This window comes from Gracilinanus agilis, chromosome 5, assembly GCF_016433145.1.
Source record: "Gracilinanus agilis isolate LMUSP501 chromosome 5, AgileGrace, whole genome shotgun sequence".
Lineage (NCBI taxonomy): Eukaryota > Metazoa > Chordata > Mammalia > Didelphimorphia > Didelphidae > Gracilinanus > Gracilinanus agilis.
The window spans coordinates 12,089,949-12,102,843 of NC_058134.1; the positions used below are offsets into that span (position 1 = coordinate 12,089,949).

General features: G+C 43.9%; 1 protein-coding gene across 1 annotated transcript in view; it reads left to right on the forward strand.

The window, feature by feature from the left end:
* The window catches only part of ITGB8 (integrin subunit beta 8), a 96,586-nt gene that overhangs the window by 58,348 nt on the left and 25,343 nt on the right, over positions 1-12,895 (forward strand). The window lies entirely within an intron of this gene.

Consider the following 12,895-nt stretch of genomic DNA (forward strand, 5'->3'; position numbering starts at 1 on the left):
TAAATAAACCAGGGCTGTCTGGGAGGGGCTCTTCTTTGCTGCTGATATCTACTGCTTGGCCAAACATTCAAAAACTGGTGCTGAGATGGAGCCAATAATACTTCGTGTACGGTGGAATAGGAAGGGTTTTTATAAAGAAACTAATCATCTGAACATGCTATTTACCCTTTCCTCCCTTCTCCTTGCGAAGGTATTTTGAAATTCAGAGCTTTTTTTTTTTTTCATTTGAATACATCTCTGAGTTCAAAGCAATGTATGAATCCCACAGATCCCTGTGAGTCGTATCTCTGAGGGTCAGTGTCTGCATGGCAGTCCTTTTTAACACGGACTAATTCTAGGTGTGGAAACCGTGTCAAGTATCACATCTAACAGTTCATGGCACTGGCATCTGGGTAATGAGTATTTCACAAGCACGAGTTAGAATCCTAGCAGCCACCCCACATTTCTTGTCTTCTGGGTCCTCCCTCTTGAACTATCCGACTTGACCAGGAAGTCGAGAAGATTTTTGACAATGAGAGAAGGTAAACTGATTCTCGTGTATGATCTTTTTCAAATCAGTTGGCTATTTGCCCGTAAGCTTCAGTCGTACACTGAAAGATAAAAATTACATTTTGAGTTTTGAAGTGAGATCAGCCAGGAGGAGGTGTTCCACCGTAGCTTCCCCTTGACTTTTCCACAAGGTGCGGTGGCATAGACCAACCCATCGTGCTTAATCAGCGTTTCTTCTCTTCTGTCAGTAACTTTTCTCTGTTTCCGTGATCAGCAAAGAGTCCTCAGACATCCGCTTGAGGCACTGTTCGAAGTGCTGGAGATACAGAGTGTAAACAGAGACGGTTCCTGGTCTCAGAGAGTTCTCGTTTCTTGGTGAAGGGTTTTCTTTCCCCAGAGAATTTGGCTCTGACCACTTCCGTACCTAATCAAAAGCAAATGCTCTTTTTGGAAGCAAATTCTTCTGTGAAGATTGCTATGTGGACAGTGAATTCATCCCTTTAACCTATATCGAGGTAGAGGTAATGTCATAGAATCATTCACTGAAAGCTAGAATGCTCTGTTGAGCACCAACACTACATCTGTCCCTGGATTTGAAGTTAAGATTTAGGCTTAAATCCCGTCTTAGAGCGGCAGCTGGGTGGCTCAGTGGATGGAGAGTCAGGCTTAGAGATGGGAGGTTCTAGGTTCAAATCTGGTTTCAGACACTTCCCAGCTGGGCCATCCTGGGCAAGTCACTTAACCCCCATTGCCTCGCCCTTACTGCTCTTCTGCCTTGGAGCCAATACACAGGATTGATTCTACGATGGAAGGGGAGAGTTTAAAAAAAAATCCTGTCTTAGACACTAACTGTGTGCCTCAATTTCTTCCTCTGTAAAATCAACAATTGGACTAGATAGCCTCACAAGACCCTTCCAGCTCTAGACCAGGATCCAACTCCCACATTTTACAGATGAGGAATCTGAGACCCCCCCCCAAAAAAAAAAAATAATGACTTGCTTACAGCTACTCAAGAAATCCCACCCAGGTCCTCTCATTGCCAAACAGGGCTCTTCTGACCGTACAGATCCCTTAGGCAAAAAGAAAATGCCCATGATTTTGCTTTAGGGATTCATTCATTTAATAGGTAATTATTGTTACCTACTGTGTGCTGGGGGTACACATAAGAATGACATTTATTCCAGTGGCCATAGAAGGCACAGTGAACACTCAGAAGGGATAAATATGGAGGAGGGGGGTGAGGATTAGAGGAGGGGGGTGGAGGGTCCTTCTACATGCTAATTCTACAATCACGAGGGCATCTGGGAAGCTTTCCCATTCTTAACCTTTTCACTAGACCCAGGATCTTTGAGGTGACACAGATCGTCTTGTTTGTCCTGAAAGTGTGTCTGACTCCTTAAGAGACACGTCTTTCAAGTGCCATGAGCATGACCTTAATTTTGTCCCTCATTCAATGTGCATTGATTAGGCACCTACTATGTGCAAGGTACTATTTTAATCTCTAAAGAGACAAAAAGAGAGACAAAAAAGATGGTTCCCTCACAAGAAGAAACAGTGAATTGCTTGTACTGCAGGATCTCTGTCATCTACTTAAAGTAGATATATGTACACACTTGTGCAGCTATTCCATTTGATGTATTAATTAATATTATGTGTAAAATTAAAATATCAAATATATGAATAAATATTTCCGTTAAACCCAATTTGATTTTAAAGGACCCCCTTGAATAGGCAAAACAACCTCCTTCCAAAATATTCTGAAGTCATTTTAGGTTAATCCTTTTTTGTTTTCCTACTTAAGACGGGTTTTCCAGGGTACGACATCCCCTAGTGAATAAACAAGTCCAAAGTCAAGTAGCATTAAGCCCCTCCCTCCTGTGTGCCAGGGACTGTGCTAAGCTATGAGCATACAAAGAAAGGCAAACAATGGTCTCTGTTCTCCAGGAGCTCATAGTCTAAGGAGGGGGGGAGGAGCATGTAAACAGCCAGGTCTGAACAAACTATAGACAGAACCAACTGGAGCTAATCACTACTGAGGGGGGCTGCAGGAGGTGGGAATTTAGCTGTGATTTGAAGGAAGCCAGACGTGTGTTTATCTCTAGAAAAGCTTAACTCGGGATTTGCTTTGAGAGCCTTGATCTCCTTCATTTAGAGTGAGCTCCATCTAGTCCACTTCAATTAAAAAGGTGCTTCTTTAAAGACACCAAAGAGGGCCTGCCTCCCTCACTCATCTAAAGCCAATGATTTTTTGGAGATTTAAAAGTTTATTAAAAGTCCATCAGGGTACGCACATGCTGATGACTGGCAAGCAGCCCATCACATTCAATTTAAGAGGAAGCAGAAGGTGGAAGAAGAATCAGATTTTTTTTTATTTTGTTCCCTTGAATGGTCAGGTATGAAACTATGGGTAGGGCACTGCTCTGGTAAGGAAGGACCCAGAAGCAAAAATAGGAAACAGCCTGCGCTTGAGGAGCTGACATCTTATTGGAGAAATACCAGGAGCGCACAGAGAGTGAATACAAACACATGTAAATTTGTAGAAGGCGATTTTGAGAGAGAGAGAGAGAGAAAGAGAGAGAGAGAGAGAGAGAGAGAGAGAGAGAGAGAGAGAGAGAGAGAGAGAGAGAGAGAGATGCTAGCAAAGAGGGGATAGCTGGAGGGGGGAAAAAAGCCTTGTGTGGGAGGGAACCCATGAACTTTGCCTTGAAGGAAGCTGGTGATTCCGCAGAACTGCAGTGAGGAGAGAGTGCATTGCAGACGTGGGAGACTGCTCATAGACAGCCACAGAGGCCAGAGATGGGATGCCTTGGACGGGGAATAGCTGGTGGTTCAGTTAGACTGGAATGAAGACGATGATGTGAAACAAGACTAAGGGTCTAAGTGAGATGATGGAAAGCTTCAAAGGCTGGGGTAGGGATTTGATGTTCTTCCACTCTTGAGGCAGTGAGCAGGATATCCCAGAGTTGAAATGGCTAAATTCATCTGCGTTTGATGGTGTTTGAATGTCTAGGCTCAGCTTTCTTTAGTTAATGTTTATTTTTGAGAGGAAGGAACTGATAAAAAAAGGCCTTTCATCCATGTAAACAGTGGAGGCAGATTTCGACTACATATATGCACATGGACGCATGCATGCACACACACACACACACAACCATTCCATCCAAATTGATAAGCTCTCGGCTTCTATGGGCAGCCTTCAATGAAAGAAGAACGCTCTGGTTTTCTTCTTCAAGACAATTTCAGGCTGTTCTCTCTGGATGTTTGCATTCCTATTGGAGGAAGAAATAAACCAGAGGATTTGGTTTACCCAAATGAAAAAGCCAAAGCTGATTTCTCCATCTAGCACAATTTACAAATAAGAAACCACTATTTATATGTTTGGTAATAACACAAATCAAATCTTTCATTATCAGAAAGATGGAATTTGTTTTCCCCTCTGCTAAGCCCAAAGATGATCCCTTTGCCAGCTTTTTTCTTAGAACTCGTGTGTTGTCTTTGTTTAGTTTTGTTATTGTTTTTCATTGCAGAACTGCCGATTTCTGGGGCAGCTGGGTAGCTCAGTGGATGGAGAGTCAGGCCTAGAGATGGGAGGTCCTGGGTTCAAATCTGGCCTCAGACCCTTCCCAGCTGTGTGATCCTGGGCAAGTCACTTGACCCCCATGGCCCACCCTTACCACTCTTCCACCAAGGAATCAATACACAGAAGTTAAGGGTTTTAAAAAAAAGTTTTTTTAAAAAAAAAGAACTGCCAATTTCAGTGAAGAACACTAGCCTGAAGCAGTTCCATCTGGGTATTGGGCCGTAATGATAGAACTGGAATCTGAACCCTGGTCTCCTGACCCCAAATCTAAGTACCCTTCCCAGTCCCAGTCTTAAGAAATTGGCCTTCTCACTTTGGGGATGAGGGCAGAGGGATTTAAAGTCTGGAAGCTGGCTTCTACCGACCTGGCCTCAACATCCCTCCCTCATTCCCTTTGGGTCTCTGCCTCCAGATCCAAACCTGTCCTCCCACTCTGTCCTTCTTCTAACTCTTCCCACCTGTTTGTGGAACCACCCTCTGGTGTTAACAGAGGCAGGAAGATTACCAGAACGGTGGGTGTGGCTGACACCCATGATGGTGATGACTACAAAGGGAGGGGCAGAACGGAAGAGAGCCATTGATTCATGGGCATTGAGTAGGTGCCAGGCACTGGGGATACAAAGACAAAGAAGAAGGAAGAAGAGGAGGAGTTAGTAAGGGGGGACCATATTCCCGGCTCTGGGCTAAGAACTGCTGCCCTCAAAGAGCAAAGAGATCCTACTGGGAGAAGGAAGCCCATGAGCACATGGAAACAGAGAGGATACCAGAGCTCCTCCATCCTTCTAGCATTTCAGAGGATCTCTCCCCTCTTCTGGGAATAAAGTGAATTAAAAACTAATACCAGAAAGGAAAGAACCAACCAGAGGAAGCTCTTTCTCCACGGTCAGGCACAATGAGGTGTTCCTTAAATCTCCTCCTTGTTACGCGTTGCCCAACAGGAACAACTCCAGTTCCAAGAAGTGATAGCTGATTCCGGATTAAAGCAAGGCACCACAAGAGACATTTCAGACTCAGTGCGGATTCCACTTAAAGTGGTAGCAATTTTGAAACTAACAGCCAGTTGCTTAATGGCCTCTTGAGAAGAACTAGGAAGCTTGGGACAGACAGAGGAGCGCCTGGATTTGCCTTCAAGGGATGGAGATTGGAATCTTGGGTCAACCAGGACCATCTGAGTGATTCTGGATAAGTGCCATCACCTAGCCGAGCCTCAGTTTCCCCATATATCAAGTAAAGGGGTTATCCTAGATGGCCTCTCAGGTCCTTTCCAACTCTTAACCAATGATCCAATTAGAGGAATAGATTCTCCCCTGTGCCACTGGATAGCAGGAGATGCTGAGAGAACTGGTCAGAGGACCATGGAAGGGAGCCTAGAAAATGACGGAAGTGTCCACATGCACCATGGACAGGGCTGTTGTGTGCTGTCTCCTCATTCCAGCTTGAGCTCCCCTCGGCCAGGGCTTTTTACTCTGTGTTTTCAGCACTTTGCACCAAGGCGGACACTTAGTTAGCTCTTTGGGGAGTCCCTTTGCTAATCTCTGAATTCAAAAGAACCCCCCAAGTTTGACAGTCACGTCACAAAGCGGGTTTCTCCGTTGCTGCCAGTCCCAGGAGCCCCGGCACTTCCCCAGATCGGTATCTCAGCTGAGCTTACCTAATTGCCTTTTGAGGTGCGGCACACCTGGCTTCCTGGAAACAGCGTCACTTGGGTTGTTCCGCCCCAGACCTGTAAAAGGTCGGCTCTGATAGCATCTGCCCAGCTGTTCCCAGGAGGAAGCAGCTCTTGAGCTCAGTCTTCATACCTTCCTGCTGCCTATGGGCGTGGCTGGCATCTGGCCAAGCCGGGGGGCATCCAGCCCTCTTTGCCCTGAGGAGCTCCCCGGCTAGCCTCCTGACTGGAGTTTGACAAGGAGCCTGAGCTGTGAAACTTTTCTAGTCTCTAAAACCAAATAACATTGTTCTGCTTGTGCAAGTTAAACCTTTGGAAGGGATTTCCCTCTGTGGCTGTGTGCTCCAGGGTCTTGCCCACTAATCCTGCCCGGGACCTGGGCTGTGTGACTAGGAGTAAGTGGATCACCTCCCAGAGCCTCAGTTTCCCCATCACAGTTAAGAATAATGATTCCTATAACAGGGGTTTGCAACGTATGGCTCTCAAGCCACATCTGGCTCCACCAACCCACAGGCCAGTCTGGGCAGAGCCCCAGGATGTGCCCCAGTGGACCCTTCAGTCCCCGCCCCATATTCCAGCGCCTTCCACCTCCATCCTTCTCCTTCCAGGCTTTTATGGCTCTCACTGCCAAAAAGGTTGCCGACCGTTGCAAGCACTTAGTGCTGCAGAGATGGTTCAAGGGGATTTCAGTTGTGAACTTGACTTGGAGGAATGGGTAGAGTAGACTCTGGTTCAGGAAGACCTGAGTTCAAATCTCTCCTCTAACCCTTACTTAACATAAAACAAATGGCTTTATGAATAATGAGTAAATAGGAGACTTTAAAGGCAAATCTGTTCTGATATTAGCATCCTTGATCTCAAAAATGTGCTTCAGTGCTGGGTGTGCTGCTATCAATGAGATGAAGGAACTACCACTGTATCAGTCAGGGCCAGGATCGCAGATCGACCTGCTTTAAGGCGATGATATAATTATGTTCCATCTTTAGCCTGACCAACTTGAAGGAAAACCAACCCATACTGAGACTGAGAAGCCGAGTGCTGTGACAAGAACACTGGTCTGGGAGTCAAATCACTTTGCTCAAGTCCAAATTCTGCTGTCAGCTCGAGTGAAAGAGCTTGGGAAAGTTCTTGAAATTCAGAGCCTCACTTTCTTCCCTTGTGAAACAAATGGGTTGAACTTGATGGTTCCTTCTAGCTCTAAAACTGGATTTTTTTTCTTCTTACTGAGCATCTACAGGCACCAGAAATGTGGTCTGTCAAAGTCAGTGAGCTGTGAATTCACTAGGATGCCTGCCAGGTTGGTTGTCCTTGAATTGGCTCTTTTCCACTACACTTTGTGTTTTGGGAAATCAAACAAAAAAAATCAATGCCAATCTGCAAACACATGTAATGATTACTGGGTCCTGCAGGCAGCTGCTTCTTCTCCACTCGCATTGTCTTCTTCCCTTCTTCCCTTCACTTCTTCCCTATTTTTCTAGGCTCTGGCCAAAGCCTCCTTCCTGGTCTCTATGCCCCCAATCTCTCACCTCTATAATCCATCCTTCTCAAAGCTGCCAAATTAAAATCTTCCCAATACACATAAATGTGGTGCTCCCCTACTGAGAAATATACTGTGGCTCCCTATTGCTTATAGGGCAAAATCTATTCGTGGTAAAGGTCTTCCCTGATCTCCTCCCAATCCACCATAGCAGAATTAATTCAGGTCCATTACTCCTCCTCAAGCCGTCATGGGTTTCTGCTGAACTGAGTGTCTGTCTTGTTTTCTCCAGTCTCTCTATATTCATTCATGGTTGGAATATATACTCTTCCAACATGTCTACCTATTGAAGTCCTCCTCCTTTGTCCCAAAATCTTCCTTCATCTCCCAGAGGAAAGTGACCTTCCCTGCCTCATTGTCCCATATTATTTTTGCCATATACATATATATCCTGGTCTTCTTTGTGTTAGGCTACACGTGTACATAATTTACCCCTCCTACTAGATTGCAGCCTCCTCGGTATCCAGAACCATTTTATCTTAGCATCACTAGTGCCTACCTAGTGCCCATAACAGACACAGCTCAGGAGCCTCCTCCTGTTTCAAGATGACAACCCCTCCTTGTGAGGGGTCGGGTCTCTCCCTCTTGAGGTCTCTTTGGTCCCCACCTCCAGCACTTGGTGTTGGTGTGGTTCAGTCAACTTTCAGTCATGTCCAACTCTTTGTGACCCCTTTGGGGTTTTCTTGGCAAAGATATTGGAGTGGTTGGCCATTTCCTGCTCCAGCTCATTTAACAGGAAACTGAAGCAAATATTGGTCAGTGACTTGTCCAGGATCACACAGCTAATAACTATCTGAGGCCAGACTGAACTGGGGAAAAGAGTCTTGCTGACGGCAAGCCTGGAACCCCATCCTCCTGAGCCACCTCACTGCCCCTAGCACGTGGTGAGCGCTGGGAAAATCTCTGATGAGTTAGACTGACGCTCTATGAACCATGTGACTTCCCTAGAAATCAATCACTCATTTAAATGTATTATTTAGCAAATCAAGCATTTATTGACTGTGCCAGGAAGTGATGATTTCTCCTTCAGATAAAAGCCTAAAGTTATGTTGTTTTTACTATAGACTAATTTACAGAAGCTACAGGTTCGGGCTGGCTCGGTTCGGTTTCCTAATATTCCAGGGGCATTTGCTTTTCTTTTCTTTTCTTTTCTTTTCTTTTTTTTGCCATCTACTTAAAATTTAGCTAAAGAACCTCCTTTTATCTTGTCCCATTTCTCTCATCTACCATGGTGTGCCAGGTATGAAAATCCTGTTTTGCCTCCCTCTTCTCAGCTATCTCTATGTCCCAAGTTGCTCCCCATGAATCACTCTGCCCTCCCCTTCTTCTCAGACTTTTATGAGTTACTTCCCACAGGCCTCTAAGAAAGTGTGAGTGAAGAAGAGAAATAGCAGAGGGGTCAGCCTCCTTACCCGGCAGTAATTAAGCGACTGTCTCAGTCCATCCCCATCACTCCTCCCTTCTGCCCCCGAAATACCTATCATCATTATTAATTATTTTCCAAGTTTGGAAAAGGAGTCTGTAGTGGGTTAGCTTGAGGGGGAGTGTGGATGGGGAGAGCAGGGATTTCACTGGACCTGGACAGCTACTCAGGAGGGAGGATTTTCTCTTGGCTAGTGAAAGAGGAGGCGGAAAAGATAAAAGGCGATAATGATAGTAAACTGCATGAAGAAGGGGAAGGGCTTCTGTCATGGCAATTCATCTACCCTTTGGTTGTCAACAGTGGCTTATGGAAACATCTGTTCTAAGTTTGTAATGAAAGAGAAAATCTCTTACAATATACTTGGAATTTTCTATTAAAACATTTCATCCACTCCCACCCTCCCCTCAGGGGTTCAGGGGATCTGTCTAGCCAAGTTTGCAAACTCAACTGAACCTCTTTTCCTGATCTGCTGACCAGACAAGTGCCTTTCAAGGTGGGTTTATGCCTCCTTGGTCAATGTGATTTCCTGTTTGTAGGGGCCAGTGGAGGAGGGAGCATTGATAAACCACAGGAGGATGCCGAAATTGTGCATACCTCATACCTCTTTCAAAACCAATGTTATGATGAGTTAAGTGTAAACAAGTTAGAAACATATGGATTAAATTTCCCTGAAAATTCACATGAATTTAAAAATTAAGAGTTGGGGAGGTAGGAGAGCAAATGCTTGGCAGACTATGTTCCAGTTTTGCAAACCAAACATATTCAATAAATGGTTGTAAACTTAAAATAAATTCATAACACAACCCGATTTAGCCAACCTCAGGCATGTCACTAGTTAAGTAACTTTGACACATTGATTTGACATCCAAGACCCAAAGAAGTGTTTAATGAGCTACTTAATTGTCATGAAAGAGTTGCTGTTTCCAATTCTTTACACATAGAGTTAATTACTAAAATTGGTTCTATGGCCAGTTATCAGCAGGCAACAGCTAGGCAAGGAGATGTTCCTTAAAGCTCTTTTGATGAAAGTTCTGCCATTTTAAGCTGCTCCCCTCGCCCAAAACAAATAAAATGATAGTAATTTATTTCCTTTCGAGGAATAAAAAATGGTTCAATAAGCAGATGCCGAAGGGAGGAATTGTAGTCAGCCATATAACAAGGAATTGGGTTAAATTTGTTTTAATACACATATATGGAGAAGCAAGATAGGTTAGTAAATAGAGAGCTAGCCTGGATATTCTCAAGACTGGAGTTCAAGTCTCGCCTTTGATTCATTCCAGCTGCATGATCCTGGGTAAATCATATGATTTTTCAGCATTGCAGGCAGCTTTTTAAGATGGTAAGTTGCATAGGAGGTACCAACTGCCATTGGCAGGGAGAGATTTAGTACCGTGTCTTCCCTACATCCATCCATCACAAGGATAGACGGCTATGGATAGATGTCACTTTATATATGAGCCACAGATATTAAGCCTTCAGGGTAAAATATTCCCTTTAACTTTTTAAACAAATCTATGCCTTGGGAAGACGAAGGACTGAAATTTGGTTTGAGTCTGAGTCATGTTAGCGACAAATATCTCAGTCACAAGATTAGCTGGGATTCTAACAAGTCCATGAAAAAGGGCAAAAGAGGCATTCCGCTTGGACTCGACCCAGTGCTTGAGAGGTGTCTGCTGCCCCACTGCTTGTGTACGAAAGGCGGATCAGAGTCCGGCAGACGGGCAGCAAAGGGTGTGGAAATTCAATTCAATTCAACAAGCATGTATGAAATGCCCACTGAGTATTAAAAGAATTTGGGGTTTGGTGGCAGAAGAGCTGGGTACGTATGCCTCAACTCCACAGCCTTCTAGCTAGGGAAACTTTGGCAACGCCACCCTCTGTCCTGGTTCCCAAAATTAAAAAAAAAATGTGAAGAGATGATTCATAAGCCGTGATGGTCTCAGTAGGTAGAGACCAAGATGGTGTAGATTCCAAGTTCAGCATTCCTGGAAGTCTGAAATCTCATTGGTATGAGTTCTCCCTCTAATTGCGCTGGACAAATTCTCCCATCCCTTTAACTGTGTGATTTCTATCCAGGTCTTTCTGTAAATCCTTATAAAAACTTGAACCCTTGAATACTTAAGGATACTCCCTCTGTCTCTGTCGCTTTCTCTTTCTCTGTATAGACATGCATATATATATATGTATGTTTTATATATATATATGCTTATATATATGTATGTTATATATATACACACACACAGATGACACATTGATAGTCGATTAATGTGTGTGTGTGTGTGTATGTGTGTGTGTGTGTGTGTGTGTGTGTGTGTGTAGCCTGATCTTTAGGAGTGGCTGACCCTCCTCCTCATGCTCTAGAATGTCTTTTATCTCACCTTTTGGGTAACAACTTTTATACAACTTCTCCTACAAAAGTCATTGTTTGCAATGGAATTCAACCCACTTATATAGAGTCTGTGTCTTTTTTTTTCTTGGCCTTCAAGTCACTGAAATGTTGATTTTTCAAAATTCATAACAGTCTTTTGTTATCAATAAATTCAAATAATAGCACCAGGAGAATGTGAATGCTAAAAAGGCAAGTCTTTTCTGTCAGGTTGCAGGCTGTAATCATTAAAAGCGCTGTACAGAAGCCAAAGTGCAACCCTGGTTTATCTTCTATTCCTATTAATTCCTGGTATCTTTTGTTCAAGATATAGGGACTGGTAGAAGAACAGTGAATGGGCTAACAAGCCAATCATGTGTTAAAATCTAGCCAATAAGGTGTTTTCATCCACTTTGTTTCTCCATGTGGATGGCTATACTTTATCTCTTTCCAATGACCATTAATTTCATTAGAGTTCCTGGGGAGTCCCAAAGATTGAACAAGTCAGCACAATATTAGGCACAAATAGGAATATCTGGAGAATTCTGTCTTCAATATGGCAGCCCCTCTTCTTGAATGCTGTGCAGAATATTCTCTACAACACTAACAAATACCCACATTTAGCAAGCACAATCAAATTGTGTTTGGCCCTTCATTTGCTGTGGGTACTCAGTGGCTTTTTGTTGGACCAAGTTATCTCTGTGATCACAGCTGTCATAGAACATTGTATACTTTTAATATATACAAGATGAGACATACCATTATGTCGTTCTTCTCAGCCAAAAAACTACTTTTCATCCACAGAAAATAGACTGGCATTATATTTACTTTGTCTCTCATCCAGCTGTGTGACTTTAACCTTCTAGTCTGCTATAAAAGCCTCCTCTCAATGCCAGCTCATTCCCTTCACATATTTTCATCAAGGATTCCCTCAGTGTGTGCCTTGAACATGGACCCAAAGATGTCATAGAGCCGAGATAGTAATCCTGCTTTTTTCTTGCAATCTTTTCCTCTTTGAGGACCTTTAAAACAGGATTACCTCGAATATGTTTCTTCTGCAGGTATTTAGGTTAGTCTACTTGCTCTTGCCACCTTTATCTTCTTACCTTCCATTTCCATTTCATATAGTGACTCCCGTCAGAACGGAGATGATGAGAATAGATTCTTACAGAACCACCCACAAATTGGTTCCATTTAATATCTGTGTCTTGGGGGCAGCTGGGTAGCTCAGTGGATGGAGAGTCAGGCCTAGAGACAGGAGGTCCTGGGTTCAAATTCGGCCTCAGACCCTTCCCAGCTGTGTGACCCTGGGCAAGTCACTTGACCCCCATGGCCCACCCTTACCACTCTTCCACCTAGGAGCCAATACGCAGAAGTTAAGGGTTTAAAAACAGTCTGTGTCTTGATGGTCTCCCAGGTGGATTTACACATATTTTCTCTATCTGTTGTTATGTAGAGGATGGCAGCATGGAATCCCTGCAAAATACAGGGTCAGCCTCACCCAGAATTCCATGCTGCCATCCTCTACATAACACTGTATATCGGGGAAGCCAATAGCTTATTTAAGCCCACTCAGAATTTGTACTCCCTGTTTTCAGCAATAACATACACTTCTCCTCTATGCTGCTCTTTCTCAACTATGGCGGGCACTGCCTGCTTTGGAGCATGGATGGGGAGGCTGTGCTCGTGATTTCTCATTTTCATGCCCACTTTCTTCATTTTAAACCAAAAAATGCACTTTTGTTATAGTTCTCACTTTGAAAATCTCAACTTTTCTTTCTCCTCCTTTCTGTTAGACCATTAACGAGGGATTGTGCAGGGATTTGATTTGTCAG